This window comes from Periplaneta americana, chromosome 15, assembly GCF_040183065.1.
Source record: "Periplaneta americana isolate PAMFEO1 chromosome 15, P.americana_PAMFEO1_priV1, whole genome shotgun sequence".
NCBI lineage: Eukaryota > Metazoa > Arthropoda > Insecta > Blattodea > Blattidae > Periplaneta > Periplaneta americana.
The window spans coordinates 163,061,395-163,082,052 of record NC_091131.1 but is presented as its reverse complement, the minus strand read 5'-3'; the positions used below and the strand labels follow the sequence as shown (position 1 = coordinate 163,082,052).

Here is a 20,658-nt window from a genome sequence, read left to right as displayed (position 1 = left end):
AAAAAGCTAATCCGAATTTTTAAACAAGTTGCTGAAAATGGTTGTCGTTCATTACAATGCAGGCTTCAATTCAGTACGCATATTATTAAAAACATTTTGAAGCATATTCTCTGAAATTGAATTTATCGTTTCTTGAATATAATTTTTTAGTACGATATTATTAATATAGGTTCTTTCTTCTATAGAAAACGCAATCATATTTATGAAACACACTATACACTGCAGTGTTTACTTCACTGCTTGAAGACTTCGAATGCAACAGCGGCCGTAAGTTTGTGTGTCTGACGGGAGCAAGGACATTAGTGAAGGGGTGAGAGTGAAGTACATTCAGAAATGCAGGTACAATAAAAATGCGTGTAAAAATAAAATGATGTCCCTGTATGACGTTTACACTTTAAACTCAAAATGAATACCTCCAAAACCGTAGTTGTTAATGCCTTTTAATTAGTCTAAGGAGATGTATTATTATTTCATTATTAAATCATTTTTAAGAATATATATTTTGCTCTTGACGATACCAACTGTAATATCTGAATGAATGAATGAATGAATCAGTCAATCAACTAATAAATCAATGAATGAATGAATGAATCAATTAGTGAATCACTGAATCAGTCAATGAATCAATAAATCCATGGATGAATCAATTAGTCGATGGATGGATGGTTCGATGGACGATTGGTTGATTGATTGATTGATTGATTGATTGATCGATTGATTGTAGTGAGAGAAGAATTATCAATTAAACATTAGGCATATACGATGATAAACGCGTCCTTGCAAGGGCCTTTGGAACTCCTGCATGGCTCAATGTTTGCCGTCCACCCACAAAGAGTGAGATACAACTCGAATATTCGTTAAACCGAACCTGAGACACTACGCGAGACAGAAGAGCTTTGCAGACTGATTACAGCGTCAGGCGTTCAATACCAATATAATATAATTTCTATTTTTCGTAACGGTTGTGCACGACTCTAATTTACACCTCCCGATTATGTAGAAGACACCTCCCGATATTTGGCGATCCTATTATGGCGGTCCAATAGTGCACGTAACTTCGGTAAGTGAACATGGAACATTAATATAAATGAAACCACACTGATAAATAGTCTAATACATACTGCAGAGTGACTGTCTTCTTTGTCTGCAGTGTTAGAATTTAGTGCTACCGACGTAGATCAGGTGAATGACAGGTAATTTATGGTGAATCCCAGACCTCACCTCGCCGAAGACCGTCTCGCTGTCACCAGTTCCATTGTTGCTAAATAACCCAGTAGTTGATACAGGGTCGTTAAGTAATCAAGTAAAAAAATAGAATTTAGAGTCGCTTCTAATATAGGACTATTATTTTATTTTCCAATATTTAACTACTTATTTCATTCAATTTTGATAAAGGATTTAGATTTATTATTTCACTTTATTGTATATTTCATTTATTGTATTCCGTGCATGTAAAATCAGCATCGTAGTTTTGAGATGTACCACAAGTAACAAATTATACAAAAATAATATATAATGCAGAGAAAATTGATTAAAAACATTTTACAAGTATAAACAATCCATCAGTTGAGTAGAAAGTATGAATATGAAGAAATCATGTTAATTCTTTTCTAAACTTTTCTCATAGTTCTACAAAACTTTAAGATAGGGAATAGGCCTACACTTGAAGACTATAATACATGAATAGTTAACTCCTCTTCTAGGACAGTTGAGGTTAACAGAGGATAGATAAAGATCTAATATGTCTCCTATATTACAATTATGAATGTTATGATTAGTAATGTAAGTATTTTGATTTTTAACACAAAATATGATCAGGGAAATACCTTACAAAAAGAAAAGGTCCAGATTTCTATGTTTCGGAATATATTTCAACACGATGTCTTTTTATGCATTGCTGCCATTATTCTTAGGACTTTCTTTTGTGAAACTAATGCATACTGTATTTCGGAATATGTATGATAAGACTTTCCTGTGTTAAATTCTAACGTAGGCCTACCTTGTTTACATGTTTCGACCTTTTATGGGTCATCCTCGGAACTGGTCGTTGTGGTCTTGGGGCCTCTTGTTTTGTTTCCTGTGAGGGTGTGTTCGTGTGGTGAAATGTAGAGCCAAAGAGTGTGTGTGTTCTGAAATTGAGTTGTGTGTTGAGAATTTCGTTGGGATGTGTTTACGTGTGTCTGTAGGCTATATTTCATATTGTTCTAGTGTGTTTAGTTTCCGGCTTTTTGGTAGGATGTGTAGTATTTCCATGTCTGTGTTGATGTCTCTGTGGGTGTGGTTAGCATTTGTGATGTGTTCTGCATATGTGGAGGTGTTTTGTAATTTTTTTATGGCTGTGATGTGTTCTATGTAACGTGTTTGAAATGATCTGCCTGTCTGTCCTATGTAGACGTTGTTGCAGGTGTTACATTTGAGTTTGTATACGCCTCTGTGGTTGTATTTGTTTGTGTTGTTTGTGTGTTGAGATGTTTTTGTAGAGTGTTATTTGTTCTGTATGCGATGTTATAATTTAATTTCTTGAATGAGATTGCAATTTTGTGTGTGTTTTTGTTTTCGTATGTTAGTGTGATGTATTTTTTGTGTTCTTGTGTTTGTATTGTATTCTTATGTTTCTTGTGATTATGTTTTGTCTTACGTATTATGTTGTCTATTATGTTAGGGTTGTATCCGTTTTCTTGTGCTATGTATTTGATTGTGATTAGCTCACATCACAGCCATAACGAAATTAAAAAACACCTCCACATATGCAGAACATATCACAAATGCTAACTACACCCACAGAGATATCTACACAGACATGGAAATACTGCACATCCAACCAAAAAGCCAGAAACTAAACACACTAGAACAATATGAAATATACAGACACACGAAAACACACCCCAACGAAATTCTCAACACAACTCAATTTCAGACCACACATACTCTTTGACTCTACATTGCACCACACGAACTCACCCTCACAGGAAACAAAACAAGAGGTGCCAAGACCAACAACGACCAGTTCTGAGGATGACCCATAAATAGGTCGAAACATGTAAACAAGGTACGTTAGAATTTAACACAAGAAAGTCTTATCATACATATTCACAAGTATTTTGATTTTTAACACAAAATATGAACAGGGAAATACCTTACAAAACGAAAAGGTCCAGATTTCGGTTTCAGAATACATTTCAACACGATGTCTTTTTATGTACTGATGCCATTATTCTTAGGACTTTCTTTTATGAAACTAATACATACTGTATTTAGTTTCAAATGAATCAGCCCAGAATATTTGTCCATATTTCATTATAAAATGAATGTGTGCAAAATATGTCATTTTAAGCGTGTTATTTCGCCAATAGGAGATAAAAATCTTAATACACAACAGATAGACAACTTCAGTGTAATGTACTCGTTGGCTGAAGAGGTTCACTTGTCCATTCAAGGCCCGGGTTATGTTTCTGTGCGCTCGCTTCCACTTTAAGTGGTTATCGTTATCCATTATCGAACTAAGAGCATTTGTGCTTGTAGGTTCTTTAAGAAAATTGAAAATTCTTACTTGGTATGTATACTACAGGTATGTATAGTAATCTTATTAGATGTTTGATTTGTATAGAGAAAATCAAAACTCGAGTGGGATTTAATTGACTATTACACGATTACAAGAAAGTATATGAAGATTACAAGAAATAAAGTAGGCCTACTCTAATACAATAAAGTATTAATTGACTTACTAAAATATTAAACTGTTTTGAAAATGTATTATTGTACCGTTTCATCATTACAAATATTCCGCTAGATAGCAGTAGTATCTTATGATGAGCTGTTCTCGTGTTACCAGTTGTGTCAACTATACGATCTTCATTGAACTCTGTGGACGATTGTTAGTCAAGGAGACTTTGTTGATTCACTTCCATTTTTATTAAAAGAGTTGCATTTCACTTCAATTATCAGTATACTGTATTAAACAATCTCTGATACGTGACTGTTTTTTTTTATTTGACAATTTTTGTACAATAATTAACGTTACAATAATATGAGACTTGTGGAGAGGGTGACGTCCATTAACGTTCCTCAAATGATACGTGACTATCCATAATCATTTTTCATTTTCTTTCATGTTGAAGATGGTGTTGACCGATAAGCAGGGATAACTGTAAGTATGAATATATGGGGCCGTCGTTTTGCTTATGAAATGGTAAATAGTGTTAATAACTATCAAACATTGTTATTATGATAAACGTTTTCAACATTAAATGCCATCACTATATCATTCAATTCACTCGTTAGAACATGCTTAATACTCGTACAAGGAACAACATATAGTCAGTGATGTCAAAGCAAGCGCATTTTTCTGACCTTGACGTCGTGCGCGGGCATTAAGCGCTAGATATGGAAGGAGGAAGGATTATGTATATGAATAAGCATCCTGTTGGTTTAAGAAAACAGTGGTGTAATAACTTCAGACAGAACATGAAATTTTTATGTAGTTATTTTTATATGACTTCCTTCTGGTTGATATTATCTATATTGTCTGTAAAACAAAAGTACTAACACTGATTTCTTAATATTGCAGTTATGTTTTAAACGTTAATAAATAATAAAGAGTTAAGAAGGACTGTTCACATAAATTACATACTAGTACAACTATAATGTAGTAAGTGGATTAAACACATCATTCATAAAGAAAGTGACATCTCAAAGAAAGAGATTGAGTATGACATGGAATTTATATTGATGGTAATCAACAAACTAATCAAAACAATATTATAGTACAAAGCAAAGTTACCTAGGTACCAGTGCTGCTCATCGGAGTGACTACTACCGCGGAGGAATCGGAGATTGCGAATAAAGCTCTCCACCGGCGATCTCTGATAGTACCGTAGGTGGAACAGGGGACATACGGAGGGATGCGGGGATTCGGAGCGAAGCAACAGTTAGCTGAAGGACGACCGGCGCGTACGGACTGACGGTAGTTGTGAGGGGAATAAAATGGCACCAAATCGGATATCCGTCGCATGGAAATTCTTTAATTTAGTTGAAGGTAATAATAAAGTCGCACACTGTATACTTTGTGGGCGAATTTACTCTAAGGGTGGTGGAACTTCGAATTTGTTAGACCATTTGAAGCGGTCGCACAATCGCGAACTTGATGAAAACAATTACGCAAAACATTTGATACGATTTACTTTTAAATTGTTTTAGGGCTATTGTTCCCAAAGGCTCACAGTCTATGAAAAAGTCTTGAAATTTTGTCTAAAACGTAACTTTCGAGGCAATAAAAAACAAATGAAATATTTACAAGACGACTCGAGTTATATTTTACTGTTTAGACAACTTGAGTTAAATTTTACTGTTTGGATTAAAATATTTCTGAATGAAACTAAAGAAATATCTGGTAATAATATGATTACAATTATCCTTAATTTGATATCCACTTATATTTTTATTACAGAGCAAGAGTGGCGCGTTTTAGAAGAGGCAGTTCAAATACTGACACCCTTTAACACAATAATTACAATCCTGTCCGGTGAAGAATCTGAATAAATTATGTTGGACAGAAAACTTTATCCCATTAATAGCCCACGTTTCTATTGTTCCATTCTGAAGCTCCCTTAATATATTTTACGTTAACTAAACCGATTAGAATAATAATTGACGAACCCTGTTTGGGATTAAACGAGAGTTTCTAGGAGAATTAAAGTATAAATGTTTACATTAGCTACTGAAAAGCTTTACTACTGCGTTAATTTTGCAGTTAGATTGAATGTTATTAATTTGAGCAATGACATAAAACTAATACGACTTTCCACATATACTATGAATTTCAAAACTAGAAAAAAAATCTGTCAGCTAACGTAGCACTTTAAGCAACACAAGAAAAAAAAAGAGCCGAAGAAAAAGAGAGAGAGAGAGATTAGCATAAAGGAGAGAATAAACAACAACAAATTACAACTTATTTTAAAAGATACGCGGACGTCAGCGGACTCCAATCACTACCTGATCCGATTAAAGGAATGCTCAGCGGAAAGTGCCTGCGCGGCATCAATCGGAGATAACCGGAGGTCTCCGATTGAAAGCGCACTACTAGGTACTGTATCTGTTTTAAGTGTAACTAATATTACATAACAAAACTCTTATCGCATTATGCTTTTAAGCTGATATTTGTGAGCAACTTCCTATCATCAGAATATTAAATTATTTTCTCGAAATATGCTGAAGCTATACAGCTGACGTTTATTCAATATGGGCACATATCTCTTGTTTATGATGCAGTAGTTGCTTTCTTAATTCATTTCCATGCGAATATTTTCAAAATTTGTAATACATTGTCTTCAGTAATACGTGTTTACAATAAACGTAAACGTTGTAAATGTCGGACAATACAGACAACTCATCAGGTAAGGTTAACGAAAACATTGTTTCAGTATCTGTAAGGCTCTAAATAAACATCTTAAAATTTCACTTTTCTGTAAAAAAGTTGAGAAAATTTTTCTTTTGAATAAACAAAGCACGCATGTGGTAATGAGCATTAAAATTAAAACTTACATTCTTATAATGCACTTATACTTCTCAGACAAATCTAAAAATTAACATGGATACAGTTTTAATAAGTTATATTCCTTTTATCCATTGAATCAGTGCTGGCCATCCTTGTATATAGCTCGACCAAGCGGTATATACTACCTCTTTCGTCTGTCTCAGCGCTCAGGCTCTCCTGAGCTCTGAAGCGCGCGCTTGCCCATATGGGCCTCAGTTGACATGATTGACATATAGTAGATGCAATTATACAATATAACACAATCATTGTTATATTATTCGCTGTGTGGTTGTGATCATTAGTGTTGGTTATGTTCAGATGTACGTATTGTTTGAGTTGGTATGGAGTGAATATCAAGTGGTACAGTAGATATTAATATTTAAGTTAAAAGATAAAATAAATAAAATTAACTCGGCGTGAATAAAAAGTTGGTAATATATGTAGCATAATATGTACGGTAGCATATACCACGTGAGCACAACTCGAGTTTCAGTCACAGCCGAGCAATCGACACGTACGCATCAACCTCAACAAGCAACAACACCGCGTAAGTCAACATCTTAACAACCGTTTAAGTTGAGATAGATCAAAGTAAAAAATTTTGAAATCTGATTCAACTTCCTTCCCTCGTGTTACAGTAAACTCGGCAGGGTAAACCTCGAGGCGTGACATCTTTCTTCTGAATTTATATTACCAGCTTTGTATCGTTTCGCCATAATACGTGGTTTTCCTGTTAATATTCACTTCGGTTGATTTAGTATTTATAAATGTTATTATTTCAGAGGCTCTGATGTATCTAGAATCAACCCTCTATTCGATTTTATAACATATTTTAGGCTCTTAAACAAAATCCAGCAAATGGTTTAATTATATGTTACCTGATTAACTATGGCTTTGTCGAGACAAGCATGCACAATGTTGTGTCTGGAATTTTGAAATAGTCGGTGCCCATTCTTTTTGCCGTTAAGTGTACTTCGGTACATCGTAACAATCACTTATTAGCTTTTTGTTAGAAGTACCGTGTTATTTAATTGAAGTAATCACACTTGTACAGGGACATCATTTTATTTTTATTTAATTGAAGTAATCACACTTGTACAGGGACATCATTTTATTTTTACTTCAATTTTTATTCTACCTGAGTTATTGAATGTACTTCACTCCCACCCCTTCTACTAATGAAGTTCAACCGTCCTCCACACAGATCCAAGACCGCATATACAGTCATAGTAGCCTTTAGTAAATAGTACGTTCCAAAAATATATTCGCGTTTTCCAGTGATTCAATATTGAATCATTTTAGCACAGGTACTGTCGCCCATTTGCCTACGTCGTATCCCGGTTTCCCCCACCAGCTTTTATTCGCCAGCTAGTGGCTGGGCTGTCTTAGCTCTTTTCTGAGAACATTAATTTCTGTTAGGATTTGGATGTCTACGTAATATTATACAACTGTTTAAAATTACTTAAATAAAAGTGCCTCGTTAAGTAATTAACTGTCACGTGATTTCCTCCCTGTCTACGACCCTACGACATAACCACTTGGACGGACAGTAGATAGTATGTCTGAGTAATTTTATATTTTCGGATCGGTCAGAAGTGAAGATTGAATTTACAGTACGTAAGGTACTCTTTTATAGACTAGGATGGAATTATTTCAACATGAGTTACCAGTACGAAGAACGAAACTGGTGGCCTAATTGGAATTAGGTACAATAGTCTAGTCTGTAATGCGATAATATGCACATTAGAACTGAAGTCTGTATCGAAATGAACGGCCACCATTTCAAAATATGTGTTTAAATATCCATTTTATGAATATTTTTCAATTTAACTTCATTCTCTATATTTTACGCTAATGTGCTGTAGACAGTGTAATATACGCTGCATAATGAATACGTCCACATGGACAGCTCAGTTCGTGAGTAAAAACACTCATTGTTAATACTGTACTGTATTTTGATTAAACAAAAACCTAATGAAAATGATCAAACTCAAAAGCGCAATATTTTTTAGTTTACGTAAATGGATGAACTATTTTTCTTCCCTCCTATATCTAGTAAAGTGATCTGTTTGTATATTACGCCAGTATCATCGAACTCCAGTCGTGGAAGGGGGTAGCAAACGGCGTTGATCCAGAGGTATAGGCAAATTAATATTAAAAATGTTAGTAAAAATAAAATGATTAATATAAACTAGAAACAATAATGGGCTTAAATTGATCTTTGGGGTAATCTGTGTTTAATATTCGTAATTTATGAGTGAGTAATTTTGTGGTTGTTTAGTATATTTATTTCGGGTTCTTGTTTCCTATTTGATTAGTAAGATGTAAACCAACTTGAAGTCTGATTTTTAATGCCATATATTTCAAGTTTTTAATCAATATATTTTTATGATCGACACAGACAAATCTCTAGCTAAATCAGAAAATATTTCTCCAATATTTAATTTCGAATTTAAAGAACTCAATACTTCATGCGCTCACCTAATTCTGCACTCTCTGTCGATTTTTGTTTTTGAATCCAAACTGCTGTTACATTTTTTGACATCCAATAATGGTATAATTTGTTACAGTAACTTTCTTAGATAATTCCCATGTATTCCAATGGTGTTTAGGACAGGGCTTCTCAGGGTATACTGTCATCTCTTCTGCGGGCACTCCCACAGTTCTCCATTAACCGTCATATTATTACCGCCATCTTTTTGTAACGCAGTTTGCCGCTTACCAAATGCTCTAGGGGCAATGTCTGTGACGGAGAAAAGGCTCCCCCAAACAGACGCGATACGGAATGCGTTACGATAGCGTTACGATTTTGCGATAAATGTTTTCACTGCGTTCAATGATTGTGTTCACACACACGCGGTTATCGCAATATGCGTTATTATCGCAGGAAGTAGAACGCGACGATTTTGCGATCTATTCTCCCGGAGATGTAGATCGCGAGAACGCCACGCGTTTATTTTGATGCTGGGTTGAAGTGTGTCATTTATGGATTCATCGTCAAAGGAAGAGGAACTTCTCTTGGATGAGAATCGTCGCAGGCAAAGCAGGCGCAGGTAAGTCCATGGTAGAATATAAAAAGGTATAAAATGATGATTTAGCTTTTCTTTGCCAAGAACGTGAAATAAATAACAAGTATCCCTTCCCGATTATAAACTTTATTTTTTTTTTAATTTGCTCTTTTTGTTGCAGGAGGTTGTGGATTCACGAGTTAAATGCCGCAAGGGAAGAAAAAGATGAATTTTATACCTTAGTTCAACAACTAACCTTGGCACTCTGCTAACCTTGAAGAGCCTACTAGTAAAGAATTTCAATGTTTAGAGTACCCATAAAATAACTAATTTTAATGTGAAGTAAATTCATTGGTAATTTATTCTAAACATACCTACGTCTAATGATTTACCTACTTACATAAGTATATCTAGAGTGTGGTAAGATATTGAAAGTAATAAAACTCCGACAAACAAATTACATAACTTTTTGTTTCCACATACTTTATTAATTTTATATTTCTGCACAATTATTTATAATATTGTACAAGCATTTTGCAATTTCCACAAATATATTTTTTTCATTTGTGCATTTTTGCGACAGTTATTTATTTTCTACCTTAAACCCCGCGTCAGTCTACAAGCCAGTATGACATCAAATTATAAATAAATAATTGCACTTATTGTTTACATCTAACTTTGTAGCTATCTCCATCCATTTCTTCTCCTTTTCCATGCCACGGATTTTCCTTTACGAACTCAATAAAAAATTCCACGTTCGTTTACAAGTAATCCGAAATCGCAATCTGTGAGCACAAGTGATATACACCTGCTGAAGGTAACTGGTCTTTGCGCTGTGGCTGGAAAACTAAAATCCGCATATGTGGTCACCCATTACGATAATCTGATTGGCTGGGGACGTTAGAATATCGTATATCGCGGACGCGCCAGTTTGGGCACCTCTTCGCGATAGTGCGATATTGCGTTATCGCGAAATCGTAACGCTATCCGTATCGCGTCTGTTTGGGGAAGCCTTTAATTTACAGTTACGGCACATTACTAATCTAAAGAGAGACATTTTATAATGTATGCCCTACTAATTTTATTATAACTAAATATGCGTGTATGCATTAAATGCAGGTATTTTAGTCTAAATACGAAATTAAAGTTTAATTAATTTGGCTGGCCAACGAGCATTTCAGTGTAAGAAAAACTTTCAAAGCGTTCCAGAAAAAAGGTACAGAAATAAATAAGATACTGTAAGATATTAATGCTGCAAAGAAAGGGAATGTGTACAAATTGATATTAACATTTCGTTTTATTCTGTCTTCTCACCATTTTTTCATCACTTTTCAAACATTGATGAATAAAAAGTTGCCTGAAATCTCCTAAGGTTTACTTACAACTATTCGTATATACTGATGTATTATTTCAATGAATATCAGTTTTTAAGTTTATTAAGGGTATATGTACGTGAACGACCTCAAACATTTTCAGAAAATGCAGACTCTAAATTTCTAGAATATTATAAGGAAATGAACTCACAAATGGACAAAAATTACAAGGTACCACAACAAGACTATTAGAACTTAAATATCTGATGAAAATATAAAAAGGTTACTAGTAATATTTTTTAGAATTCACTTTTTACTTTAAATTAAATTTTCCAAAATTTGAAAATTTCCACACATATTTTTTCATAACTGCACAATCATTAGAGATAAAATTATTAAAATTTGTACACTGATTTAACATGCATTTATGCAAAAAGTAGACTACAATAATGCTCATTTCTTCAAAAATAGAAAAATTAGGTCACAAAATTTGTAAATTTTAATATATTTTATATAGGACAAACAAAAAATTAATTGTATTAAAGTAAACAACTCTATATGTCTGAGAGTAGTCTACTTTTCGGAAATAAGTGTTTCATACATGCAGGAAAAATATTCAAAACGTCAGAGGGACCATAACAATGTTACGGTTACCAAATGATGTAACTGCAGAATTTTCTTTTTTCATACTTAGATTAAACTGGTTTGAAAAATATTATTAGAAACTTTTTTTATACTTTTATCAGATATTCAAGTTCTAATAAGTCTTATTGTGGTACCTTGTGATTTTTGTCCGATTGTGAGTTCATTTCCTTATAAAATTTTAGAAATGTAGAGCCTGCATCTTCTGATAATATTTATGGTCGTTCACGTACATATATCTTAAGGTACGTTTTCCTCGGTGCGACTATTGCGATGATCGTGCAACGATGATCGTTGAGCACTATTTCTTTGTATTTTCTAGAGTCGCGGCAGTCGCTCGGAGGAAAACCGCTCCATAGAAAATGCAAAGAAATAGTGCTCAACGATTATCGTTGCACGATCATCGTTGAACGATCATCGCAATAGTCGCACCGAGGAAAACGTACCTTTAAGCATGCTGTTATGTTGAATTTAACTATGTTCTTATTTTTGTATTTAAAAAAGTAAATACACAATTTTTACAACACTAATGAATACAGGGTATATGAACAAGATTTGCAAATTTTCTTATTCAGCATTGCCAATCTTAATCCCTTTTACAATCACGCAGATGCAGACGGACTGGCAGCTCGAGGGTGTGATACGGGGAGATGAAATATGTGAATCTCCGTGTTGATTACGAAACCAATACTCGAATACCAATAAGGTCGAGTCGACGAGCCCCATTATTCAAATGAAGCGATAGTGCCTGTCGGGGAACATCTTATTGCTGGGTCTGATTAAACATCCACATTGTTTGTGTAGTGCGGAGTAAGGTATGATGCTCCTTTATTGAAGAAGGACTTAGTCTGATTTTGATTCTGAAAATTCTGTTAACTGTATCGAAAGCTAAACCACATATCCGAACAGACTTAAATGTCATCGCAGTAAACTTGCAGTTGAAATGCAATAAACAAGTGGTGGAATATTGTTCTGTGGAGCCTTTGAAAAAGAGTGTGGCAAGCCCTGATTTTTACCGTGATCCTTCTTGTGGTAATTGTCATTGTCCTTGTAGTGGTCCATGTCGTGATACTTATCGTCGTAATAGCCAATATCCTAGTGGTCCTCATCGTCATTGATATTGTCCTTGTAGTGGTCCTTATCGTGATCCTTATTGTGGTAATTTGACTGTAGTGGTCCATGTTATACTTATCGTGGTCATTGATATTTTCCCTGTAGTGGCCCTTATCGTGGTCATTGCCATTGTCATATAATGGTCTTCATAGTGGTCATTGTCCTTGCAGTTGTCCTTATCGTTGTCAGTTATTGTCCTCGTAATGATCTATCGTGATCTATATCGTGATCAGTCATTGTCCCTGTAGTGGCCCTTATCGAGATCCTTATCGCTGTCATTGCCATTGTCCTTGTAGTTATCCTTATCGTGATAATTTTGCGGTAATTTTCATTGTTCTTAGAGTAGTCCATATCGTGATCTTCATCGTGGTCATTGTTATTGTCCTTGTCGTGGTTTTTATCGTGACCTTTGTGGTTTTGTCGTGACATGTCTTGTGATCCTTATCGTGGTCCATTTCGTTGTCCTTGTCATGGTTTTGCCCTTGTCCTGTCGTGGTCTTTGTCTTTGTAATGGTACTTATTATGGTGCTTTCGTGATCTTTGTGGTCCATATTGTGGTCATTATAGTGATCCTTGTCCTGGTGCTTGCCGTTGTCCATGTTGTGATAATTAACGTGGGCCTTGTGTTGATCCTTTTCGTGTCCTTTATCCTCTTAGTGGGATGTGTTTGTCTTTGTTATGTTCCTTATCAAGATCCTTGTTGTCTTTGTCGTGGTCCGTATCACAGTCGCGTTTATTGTAATGATCCTTATCGTTCTTCTTTTCGTCTTTTTCATGGTCCTTATCGTGGTATTTGTTGTCTTTCATGGTCTATATTATGGTATTTGATGAATTTTTCATGGTCCTTATCGTTGTCTTAGTTCTTATCATTGTCCATTTGTGACCCTTGTGATCCATATCATGTCGTGATTCTTGTAATGGTCCTTGTCGTTGTCCTTATCTTCGTCTTTGTCCTTGTCGTAGTCCTTATAATTGTAGTTGCTGTTGTCTTCGCCATGATCTTTATCGTGATACTTGTTCTCTTCGTCATAGTCGATATCATGGTCCTGGTTCTTGTCGTGATCATTATCGTGGTCCTTATCTTTGTACTTTTCGTGGTCCTTGTTATGTTTCTCGTCCTTGTGGTTTTTATCATAACTCGATATTTATCATTTCATGATAAGTGTTTCTTCCCCTGCGATAAGTGACTTTTTGCCACATGGTTCTTTCCATTCTTTCATAAATGATAAAAGATAATGGTACGTAATCAGGGACCTGCATCAGAAATGAACAGATATCTAATAACATTTTGACTGATGTGTACATCGGAATAGGGTAAAAATACACATGTACTGCCAGATGTTTTCCTGCATGATTACGTCGATAACGTGTGAACCACGCTATATAACTTTGATTTTCGCATCACCAAGAGTCGTCTCATTCCTTTTTGGGAACCTGTACATTTTCAAACTTCGATAGATCTTCCACCAGCAAAAGACAACCACGAAAATATCTGCCAGAAATGTGGAAATTTCAGGGCTTAAATTGAATCTATCCGAAGTTATTACTGAAAATCAAAATATGAATCAGTATCATTGTGTCGGTCAACGAAACTATTATCTATCTATATATCTATCTATCTATCTATCTATCTATCTATCTATCTATCTATCTATCTATCTATCTATCTATCTATCTATCTATCTATCTATCTATCTATCTATCTATCTATCTATCTATCTATCTATCTATCTATCTATCTATCTATCTATCTATCTATCTATCTATCTATCTATCTATCTATCTATCTATCTATCTATCTATCTATCTATCTATCTATCTATCTATCTATCTATCTATCTATCTATCTATCTATCTATCTATCTATCTATCTATCTATCTATCTATCTATCTATCTATCTATCTATCTATCTATCTATCTATCTATCTATCTATCTATCTATCTATCTATCTATCTATCTATCTATCTATCTATCTATCTATCTATCTATCTATCTATCTATCTATCTATCTATCTATCTATCTATCTATCTATCTATCTATCTATCTATCTATCTATCTATCTATCTATCTATCTATCTATCTATCTATCTATCTATCTATCTATCTATCTATCTATCTATCTATCTATCTATCTATCTATCTATCTATCTATCTATCTATCTATCTATCTATCTATCTATCTATCTATCTATCTATCTATCTATCTATCTATCTATCTATCTATCTATCTATCTATCTATCTATCTATCTATCTATCTATATATATATATATATATATATATATATATATATATATATACAGGGACATCATTTTATTTTTACTTCAATTTTTATTGTACCCGAGTTTTTGAATGTACTTCACTCTCACCCCTTCTAGGTACTAATGAAGTTTCAACTGTTCTCCAGACAGAATCAAGGCCGCGTGTAGTAAATAGCACTGAGTTAGTGAGTATAGTATGTTCCAGAAATATGTTCGCGTTTTTTCAATGACGAAAGAGCTTTCAATATTGAATCATATTTTCGCACAGGTACTGTTCGTTTGCCTACGTCGCATCCCGATTTCCCCCACCTGCTTCTGCACACCCTTCTGTAAAAGCTGGGCTGTCTTAGCTTTTTTCTGAAAACATTAATTTCTGTTAGGAATTGGACGTTTACGTAATATTATACAACTATTTAAAATAGGCCCTAACTTAAATAAAAGGGCCTCGTTAAGTAATTAACTGTCACGTAAGTTCCCCCCTTTCTACGATCCTGCGGCATAACCACTTGGACGGACAGTAGATAGCATGTCTAAGTAATTTTATCTGTGCGGGTCGGGCAGAAGTGAAGATTGAATTTACAGTACGTAAGGTACTCTTTTATAGAGTAGGTACAGAATTATTTCAACGTGAGTTACTGTTACGAAGGACGAAACTGGCAATTGGAATTAGATGCAATAGTCTATAGTGCAATAATATGCACAAAAGAACTGAAGCCTGTATCGAAATGAACGGCCACCATTTTAAAAAATATGTTTAAATATCCATATTGTGATTGTTTTCATTTTAACTTCATTCTCTATATTGCACGCTAATGTGCTGTAGACAGTATAATATACACTGCATAATGAATACGTTCGCGTAGATAACTCAGTTCGTGAGTAAAAACACTTATTCTTAATGCAGTACTGCATTTTGATTAAACAAAAACCTAATGAAAATTATCGAAGTCAAAATCGCGATATTTCCTAGTTTACGTAAATGGATGAACTACTTTTCTTCCCTCCTGTACTAGTAAAGTGATTTTGTTTGTGTTTTACGGCAGTATTATCGAACTCCAATTGTGGAAGGGGATAGCGAACGGTGTTTCCGGTTCTCTAAAGGTATAGCCAGGTTAATATTAAAAATGTTATTAAAAATAAAATGATGTACCTGTATATCTATCTATTAAGTTCTTATCCACAATTTTTATAGCATCGAAGAATTAACATATTACCATATTGATATAGTGCACAGAATTTCTGGGTACATCAAGAGAACTGGATTACAACGCATGCGGTCCCCCAGCTTCAAGCTACAGCCACATTGACAATGAAACTAAAACTTACATTCCAGAGCACAAGTAAAATAAAATACAATAAACAGTTATCCTGATTAAAACAATCATAGTAGATTGTAAGACACGTTTAACCAGACGATTATGACACGTGTGAATGCGTAGCAAGAAGCTGCATTAAGTCCATAGCAGTTCCCAGTTGAGAGGAACTGGAATGGAACGGGTTTCATCAGCCGCCGCTGACTCATTGTAGCCGGTTGACATAAACCAGCTCTGAAGTTAATAAAAAAAATGGAAAATTAAAACATTAACAAATTTGCGAAAATTTAACATTACTAAATAGAAAGAACTCCCGCGGAATCAATGATACGATTGCATTAAGTTTGAAGAGATATATAAGGAAGAGAAAGGAAACTCAAACTAAAGAATGCAGAAGAAGTGGGAGATATTTTCAGGATATATTGCGGCCACCATTTCCTGGCATCTTTCTGAACGACATATTCTTCATGTTTTTGTCATTATAGTTTTCTTGTCCTTTCACTCACCATAACTTTCACTGTAGTCTTACGTCTCCTAGCTAAATTGCATTTTAAGACATTTTCTTACTAAAATTATGTCTCTTCTTTCACATGCACACTGTACATACTCAATAAGTGATTCACTTAAAAGTCCTTATTTCCTCATCGCTACATTTTCCTTTATATTTACTTTGACATTTGCCAATTATTAATATAATTATTTTCATTTAAGACTTCACCTATATAAACTAACATTAAAAAGATTACCGATATTTACACGTAAAATGAAAATTAACAACTGTATTCCTCCTGCTCAAACATCTGTTCCTTTACGAGAGAATCATAGGCTTCAAAGACATCTCAATTTAGGTGAATTTCTTATTACTTCTAGTCTCCTCAGTATTCCCAATTATTCTCGGATTCGGTAATCTTCTCACTATTCGTTGTCTTCTCAGTCTTCGCTCCTTTCTTATTTTACTTAATTTTTATCTTCTTCTCGGTCCCCGTCGTCTTCTTACTTTACTTACATTTCATCCTCTTCTCAGTTTACGTAGTCTTTATATTTTATTTGTTTCTTAGACTCTACTCAGTCTTCGTAGTCTTCTTGTTTCACTTACCTTTTCATCCTCTTACAAGTCTTCGTAGTCTTCTTATTTCAATTACTTTTTCATCCTCATCTCAGTCTTCGTAGTCTACTTATTTCAATTACTTTTCATCCTCTTCTCAGTCTTCGAAGTTTTCTTAGATCTCTTACATTTTCATCCTCTTTTCAGTCTTCGTAGTCTTCTTATTTCACTTACCTTTTCATCCTCTTCTCAGTCTTCGTAGTCTTCTTATATCCCTTACTTCTTCATCCTCTTCTCAGTCTTCGTAGTCTTTTTTATATCACTTACCTTTTCATCGTCTTCTCAGCCCTCGTAGTCTCCTTATATCTATTACCTTTTCATCATCTTCTCAGTCTACGTAGTCTTCTTATATCTCTTATATTTTCATCCTCTTCTCAGTCTTCGTAGTCTTCTTATTTCACTTACATTTTCCTCCTCTTCTCACTCTTCGTAGTCTTCTTATTTCACTTACCTTTTCATCCTCTTCTCAGTCTTCGTAGTCTTCTTGTATCACTTACCTTTTCCTCCTCTTCTCACTCTTCGTAGTCTTCTTATTTCACTTACATTTGTCATCCTCTTCTCAGTTCGTAGTCTCCTTATTTCACTTAACTTTTCATCCTCTTCTCAGTCTTCGTAGTCTTCTTATTTCACTTACCTTTCCTCCTCATCGCAGTCTTCGTAGTCCTCTTATTTCACTTACCATTTCATCCTCTTCTCAGTCCTTTTAGTCTTCTTATTTCACATACTTTTTCATCCTCTTCTCAGTCTTCGTAGTCTTCTTATATCACTTAACTTTCCTCTTGTCAGTCTTCGTAGTCTTCTTATTTCACTTAACTTTCCTCCTCTTCTCAGTCTTCGTAGTGTTCTTATTTCACTTACATTTTCATCCTCTTCTCAGTGTTCGTAGTCTTCTTATATCACTTACATTTTCATCCTCTTCTCACTCTTCTTAGTCTACTTATTTCACTTACCTTTATTATTCTCTTCTCAGTTTTCGTAGTCTTATTATTTCACTTACCTTTTCATCCTCTTCTCAGTCTTCGAAGTCTTCTTATATCTCTTACATTTTCATCCTCTTCTCAGTCTTCGTAGACTTCTTATTTCACTTACATTTTCATCCTCTTCTCAGTTTTCGTAGTCTTCTTATATCTCTTAATTTTTCATCATTTTCTCAGTCTTCGTAGTCTTCTTATATCACTTACCTTTTCATCGTCTTCCCAGCCCTCGTAGTCTCCTTATATCTATTACCTTTTCATCCTCTTCTCAGTCTACGTAGTCTTCATGTATCACTTATCTTTTCCTCCTCTTCTCACTCTTAGTAGTCTTCTTATTTCATTTACATTTGTCATCCTCTTCTCAGTACGTAGTCTTCTTAATTCACTTACCTTTTCATCCTCTTCTCAATCTTCGTAGTCTTCTTATTTCAGTCACCTTTCCTCCTCTTCGCAGTCTTCGTAGTCTTCCTATTTCACTTACCATTTCATCCTCTTCTCAGTCTTCGTAGTCTTCTTATTTCACTTACCTTCTCATCCTTTTCTCAGTCTTCGTAGTCTTCTTATTTCACTTAACTTATCATCCTCTTCTCAGTCTTCCTAGTCCTCTTATGTCACTTACCTTTCCTCCTCTTCGCAGTCTTCGTAGTCTTCTTATATTACTTACCATTTCATCTTCTTCTCAGTCTTCGTAGTCTTCTTTTTTCACTTACCTCTTCATCCTCTTCTCAGTCTTCGTAGTCATCACCTTATACTTACCAATTCTTCCTCTTCTCAGTCTTCGTAGTCCTCTTATTTCACTTACATTTCCTCCTCTTCTCAGTCTTTGTAGTCTTCTTATTTCACTTACCTTTTCATCCTCTTCTCAGTCTTCGAAGTCTTCTTATATCTCTTAAATTTTCATCCTCTTCTCAGTCTTCGTAGTCTTCTTATTTCACATATCTTTTTATCCTCTTCTCAGTCTTCGTAGTCTTCTTATATCTCTTACTTATTCATCTTCTTCTCAGTCTTCGTAGTCTTCTTACATCACTTACCTTTTCATCGTCTTCTCAGCACTCGTAGTCTCCTTATATCTATTACCTTACCATCCTCTTCTCAGTCTACGTAGTCTTCTTGTATCATTTACCTTTTCCTCCTCTTCTCACTCTTCGTAGTCTTCTTATTTCACTTACATTTGTCATCCTCTTCTCAGTTCGTAGTCTTCTTATTTCACTTACCTTTTCATTCTCTTCTCAGTCTTCGTAGTCTTCTTATTTCACTTATCTTTCCTCATTTTCGCAGTCTTCGTAGTCTTCTTATTTCACTTACCTTTTCATCCTCTTCTCAGTCTTCTTAGTCTTCTTATTTCACTTAACTTTTCACCGTCTTCTCAGTCTTCGTAGTCTTCTTATGTCACATACCTTTCCTCCTCTTCGCAGTCTTCGTAGTCTTGTTATTTCACTTACCATTTCATCCTCTTCTCAATCTTCGTAGCCTTCTTATTTTACTTACCTTTTCATCCTCTCCTCAGTCTCCGTAGTCTTCTTATATCACTTACATTTTCATCCTCTTGTCAGTCTTCGATGTCTACTTTTATCACTAAACTTTTCATCCTCTTCTCAGTCTTCGTAGTCTTCATATTTCACTTACCTCTCCTCCTCTTCTCAGTCTTCGTAGTCTTCTTATTTCACTTAGAATGTCATCCTCTTCTCAGTCTTCGTAGTTTTCTTATATCGATTATCTAACCTCCTCTTGTCAGTCTTCGTAATTTTCTTATTTCACAGACCTTTCCTCCTCTTCTCAGTCCTCGTATTCTTCTTATATCACTTACCTCTTCATCCTGTTCTCATTCTTCGTAGTCTTCTTATATCACTTACCTATTCCTCTTTTTCTCAGTTTCGTAGTCTTCTCATTTCACATACCTTTCCTCCTCTTCTCATTCTTCGTAGACTTCTTACTTCACTTACCTTTTCATCCTATTCTCAGTCTTCGTAGTCTTCTTATTTCACATAACTTTTCTCCTCTTCTCAGTCTTCGTAGTCTTCTTATTTCACTTACCTATTCATCCCCTTCTCACACTTCGTAGTCTTCTTATTTGACTTACCTTTCCTCCTCTTCTCAGTCTTCGCAGTTTCCTTATTTCACTTAACTTTCACCCTCTTGTTAGTCTTCGTAATCTTCTTGATTGACTTACCTTTTCATCCCCTTCTCAGTCTTCGTAGTCTTCTTATATCACTTAACTTTTCATCCTGATCTCAGTGATCGTTGTCTTCTTATATTACTTACCTTTTCATCTTCTTCTCACTCTTCGTAGTATTCTTATATCACTTAAATTTTCATCCTCATTTCAGTCTTCGTAGTCTTCTTATATCACTTAACTATTCATCCTCTTCTCAGTCTTCGCAGTCTTGTTATTTCA

At 34.8% G+C, this 20,658-nt stretch overlaps 1 protein-coding gene across 4 annotated transcripts in view; it reads left to right on the top strand.

Moving 5' to 3' along the window:
* The window catches only part of wry (weary), a 1,511,805-nt gene that overhangs the window by 170,200 nt on the left and 1,320,947 nt on the right, over positions 1-20,658 (top strand). Inside the window, exon 2 of one of the 4 annotated variants that reach the window (XM_069848454.1) lies at positions 4,119-4,147. The exons of the other annotated variants lie outside the window; for them this stretch is intronic. The gene's annotated coding sequence lies outside the window, so the exon portion shown is untranslated. The remainder of the gene's footprint in view (positions 1-4,118; positions 4,148-20,658) is intronic. 4 annotated transcript variants of the gene reach the window in all.